Source organism: Aulostomus chinensis, chromosome 4, assembly GCF_037954235.1.
Source record: "Aulostomus chinensis isolate RoL2024-O1b breed Wild chromosome 4, RoL_Achi_v1.0, whole genome shotgun sequence".
Lineage (NCBI taxonomy): Eukaryota > Metazoa > Chordata > Actinopteri > Syngnathiformes > Aulostomidae > Aulostomus > Aulostomus chinensis.
This window is the reverse complement of record NC_141323.1, coordinates 31,642,783-31,647,627: the sequence shown is the minus strand read 5'-3', so window position 1 is coordinate 31,647,627 and position 4,845 is coordinate 31,642,783. Positions and strand designations below refer to the sequence as shown.

Genomic DNA, 4,845 nt, shown 5'->3' with positions numbered 1-4,845 from the left:
TTGCTGATGGAGAATTGTTGGGTGTAGATTCATTGAAGGAGTTTGGTACTGGACCTGCTCTACTTGTAAAGAGTCATGAGATAACTTTTGTTTTGATTTGGTGCAAAATAAATAAAATTAACTTGACCAGTGTTATTTGTGGTCTTTTGTTAATTGCATGGCACATGAAATTATTATTGGTCACTTTTCTAGCAACAGTCTCACAGTGGCAAGACAAGAACACTTCTACTTTTGATGATGACAGTTTGTTCAACACTAAACTTTATTCAGTACCATGTTGTCAAACACTGGAACATCCACAGCACCTGAACAGGTACTTGAACCCTGGACCCTCAGATTAAAAGTCTGATGCTCTACCATCTGAGCTACTCAGGCTCTTTCTACAGCATTTAGACAGGAAAAGAAACACCTGTGAAGGTCAAACTGATGCTTTCTTGACTTGTTCAATCCTCCATGTTAAAGTCCACCATGCTTTTGATTGGCTCTGATTCTCTGTGGCAAAATCCTACAAGAGGCTCCAAAAATGTCTTGACTGTCATAAGAATGCACAGGACAAGATGGTAGTTTCCTTCATGTCTGCAGTTCCTCCACTGGAAAGTAAAGTCAATGCTGTTCCTCTGCTGAAACCTGGGATCGGACCAGGGACCTTTAGATCTTCAGTCTAACGCTCTCCCAACTGAGCTATTTCAGCTCTGAGTGAGGGCCCTGCTTCTCTCATTTTATAATCTCTTCCACTCTCACTAGAACTTAGAGAGGATTTGAGCTTCTGAAGTCATGACACATTGAACAGTTCTACAGGACCATTTTTGATGAATGTCTGAATCACACAAGCCTTTTTTGTTTGTCTTCTTCCCAGTTGCCTCAACATTGTGTGAGCCAATAATTCCACATCTGTACCAGACACACCTCTGGTTGGTGGGTTTTCTGGATCTTTCTGTTCTAACAGTGTTTTTTGTCTTAATTATGCCACTTTCACATGAAAGAAACACAAAATGAAAAGTAGAACAAGCCAGAACCCAAAATATTGATTTGCAAGGTCAAACAAACAACAACCAGTCAAGCAAATCAAACCAGCAGAAACCAACTACTGGTTCCAAAACCAGTAAAAAACAAAAACAGAGGAAAAGTCTTTGTGTGCAAAAACATCCATGTGTATGGATGTGTGTTTAGATGCGTGCGTCAAAAACTGACAATTTATTTTTTTGACAACTTGAGCCAACAGTGGTGGTGTCTGTCAAAGAGGTGGAGCTCTGTCCTTCACCTGCAAGATTTCAGCAGGCAGCTCAGGTCCAGTTTTCTTCACTGTGCCACCATGATAAGTTTCCTCCTGAGAAGTTCTTGTCCAAGGTCATAGCTGGTAAAAGAATTGTCACAGTGATACTGGGACCCTGCAGTCCAGTCGTCATATCCAGGACCACACTGGACATGGCCGTCTTTGTTTGTTTTGTTGTTGTGCAATGTGAGAGAACGTGACAGACCATTTTATACCAAAGACAGGCTGTGTGTGTGTGTGTGTGTGTGTTTGTGTGTGTAACCACGTTAAATTCTTTTAAATAAATATGTTTCAACCTGCTATTATTTGTATGCTGTATGATTTCTGCAACCCAAGACTAACTAAGGTGTACATACTGCAACCTAAAGTATGGAAATGAGGAGAATGATGAAAAATCCACAAGGTGATCAGAAAATAATAAATGTATTCAGGAAAACAAACCATCTCTGAACATGTGTGATTGAAATATGTCAGTGGGACTGGCAGAATCTGGCTTTACCACAAAGTGTCTCATCAAGAGATCTGTCACATGCGTCTGCTGTGGAGGGTCAATCTGTCCACATTCAGATCAATGATACAACATCTCTGCTATGATCAAACTACTCAGGATGAAACAGACCAATGTTGACATCAAGTAGCAACTCAGCAGCTGATCAACAGAGTCCTAAGAACCAGTAGAACCTGTTGATCGTCCCTGGGTGGGCTCGAACCACCAGCCTCTCAGATAACAGCCGAGCGCGCTGACCGATTGAGCCACAGAGACTATGAGTCTCCTGCTTTTCATGAAGAGTTTTCAGGCTAAATTTCAGTGTGTGAGGTCCACACTGCACATTTGAGGGAACATGAAGGACAGATGAGAGTCTGACTGTCATGGTGAAAGCCTTCAGCACTAGAACTGAAACAGCCCCCACCATCTTAACCCCCCCAGACCAAACATCATCGTCCAGCCTCCAACCAGAGGTCCATCAGTTATCATGGGAGCCACATGTGGAGTCTGGATTCTTTTCTAGAATGAGACGGCAATGACAGTCCTGCCAAGTGACATCACTGACATGAATGGATGACTTCAGTCATGTGACTGGATGACTTCAGTCATGTGACTGGATGACTTCAGTGCATCCAATTACCAAGTGCACTGCAGCAGTCCTTGTTGCTGTCTGCTGTTGTGTCACAGCAAAGTAAGGAAACAGCCTGACGGTCCTCAAGAGGAAATTAAACAACCTCCAAAGATGGAGGTGAACCTAGACCTGCTCATGTTTGCTGTCCTTGATGAACTTGGGCGGTACTCTGGTACTGGGATGAGGTCATGGAGACGATCCAGGAGCAGTCCTGATGTTAAATGGACAAAATGTGTCAACATGAAATAAAATTGAAAACCTATTTGAAGCCTTATTTTGTGTTTGATGGACATTTTTTAAATCTCTAATGACTTGTTTTAACTGAACCTACTGGATCCTGTGGTGCCTGATGAGGAGACAACTTGGGTACAAAGTTGAAGAGGAGGGTTTTTGGAAGGGAGGTGATTTTTTTTTCCAGTGTTGTAAATCAAAATAACTACAACGACATGATAGAATTTTCTCAAAATGTCCTGACTAAGATGGATTCCAAACCAAGGGACTAAACCAAACCAATTCCTACTTAACCCTAAGCTCCACCTCAGTTCCAGATGAAACTGGTTGAACATGGAACCGTCCCACTTGGAACATTTCCATCACCTTCACCACCACTGGAGTATCAACAAAGATTTTGGTCAACACCAGAATGGTTGAGACAAGACAACATGCTACCAATCCTCTCTCTCTCCCTCATCATCAGCTGCTCCAGCCCTTGAAAGAAAACCTTTGACACATGGACCTACAGTAGGAGCAGATGTTGTCTCCTCTGGAACAACAGTTTAACGTTGTTGGCAGGACTCCAACCTGCGCGGGGAGACCCCAATGGAATTCTAGTCCATCGCCTTAACCACTCGGCCACAACAACTACACTCCCATGAACATGAGTAGAGGACTGATATTCAACAATTAATCTTCATCGAAGCACAGTAGATTTTTTTAATCTTCTCACAAACACAAACTATTTGTGTGTGTGTGTGTTGTTTACCAGCAAGATGAAAACTGTTGTGGTATTTGACAATTCTATTGTTTCTGAATGAAAATCATGTGAAGGAGAATCATTGAGACATCCTAAAAATGGCTGAGGTCTCTGAGCTGCAGCAGGTCTGAGCTGCTTTTGATGCCCAGATGATGAGGAGGCAGTGAATGTGGGTTTGGTGGAGCTGAAAAAAATGCTGCAGGTGTTGAGAGGTCTGCTGGTGTCCAGGACTTCCTCTCCAGGTCTGAGGGCTTCTCCCTGCAGTTCCCACAAACACCACAACAGTCCTGGAACCCCTGCAGATGGTGGAGGACCATGATGACCCCGATGCACCATCAGGGCATCAAAAACCAGTCCTGATGATCAAAAAGGTCCCTCCACTCATTCAGGGTCAACTCTAGAAGAAGCTTCTGGAACAGATGAGCAAACACTCTCAACTAGAAATCATGATTTAAACGCAATGTTGATTTTTACATTTTCCTTCAATGTTTTAAAAACCATCAAAGTGGACAGAAGCCCAGATGGTCCAAACCTGTTTCCTGTCTCCTTCCATTGTGGAGAGCCTCTGTTCTGTCCTGCTGCTGTCCAGTTGTCTCTACTGAGCTCCTCTGCTGGTTCCACCTTGAAGAGTGTCTGAGCTAAAATTGAATCTTGGGGAACATCAACCTTTGATCTCAGAGTTTTGTGTTTGATTTTAGAATTCTTTGTTTGATCTCATCTGAGACAAAGACATGGAAGCTCAATCTGGTGTTGAGGAGGCTGTGATCCCATAGTGGTTAGTACTCTGTGTTGTGGCTGCAGCAACCCCGGTTCGGCTCCAGGTCACGGCAGCATGAGACAAATTTCTTGCGTGTACTGATGGAAACAAACCAAGCCTAAATTTCCCACAATGCTATAGGGTGGTGTTTGGTCAGTATTGAGCAGGCGTCAGTCTGACAATGATGTCATATTATTTTGTTATCACTTGACCAGACCCAAAAGTAGGCTCCAGGTGTCAGTTTCTTCTCAATGCTAATGTCTGCTAGCTTAGTCTGCTACTTTGATGGCTCTGACTACTAAAAGGTCCAGACACCTGGATATGGTGGTTCCTCCCTAAACGTAGATTCTGTCAGCTCATGTTTTGAAATCAACTCACCATGAACACAAGTAGATTTCAATGGACTTCAAATGTGTCTCATTTAATGGTAAACATGTCAAATATAAATTCCATCACCTGAGGAGGTCTGCTGCTGGAATTAAGCTCCAGATATTCACAAGATATTTTATATCTTAAAATAAAGCATTTTTATATTTGATTTATTGTTCATTAGCCTGCTTCATGTGGTGTGATTTTATGTGTCCTATATTAAATAGAACTTTGGAAACAATCGTCCCTGAGGATGTTGAATGATGTCAAAAAAGTGTTCTCTCAGCTCTCCTTTCCTCTAAATAGAGGAGTCTCTGCTGAGGTCGTTCCCTTTCAGAGTCCTGACGTCTATTCA

The 4,845-nt window shown here is 42.6% G+C and overlaps 2 non-coding genes across 2 annotated transcripts; both read right to left on the bottom strand.

Moving 5' to 3' along the window:
• Window positions 1-618: 618 nt before the first annotated feature.
• On the bottom strand, window positions 619-691 carry trnaf-gaa (transfer RNA phenylalanine (anticodon GAA)). Its single transcript has one exon. It is a non-coding gene; the product is annotated as a tRNA-Phe (tRNA).
• Window positions 692-3,171: 2,480 nt separating this feature from the next.
• trnas-aga (transfer RNA serine (anticodon AGA)) lies at window positions 3,172-3,253 on the bottom strand. The gene has a single exon. It is a non-coding gene; the product is annotated as a tRNA-Ser (tRNA).
• Between the last annotated feature and the right edge of the window lie 1,592 nt (window positions 3,254-4,845).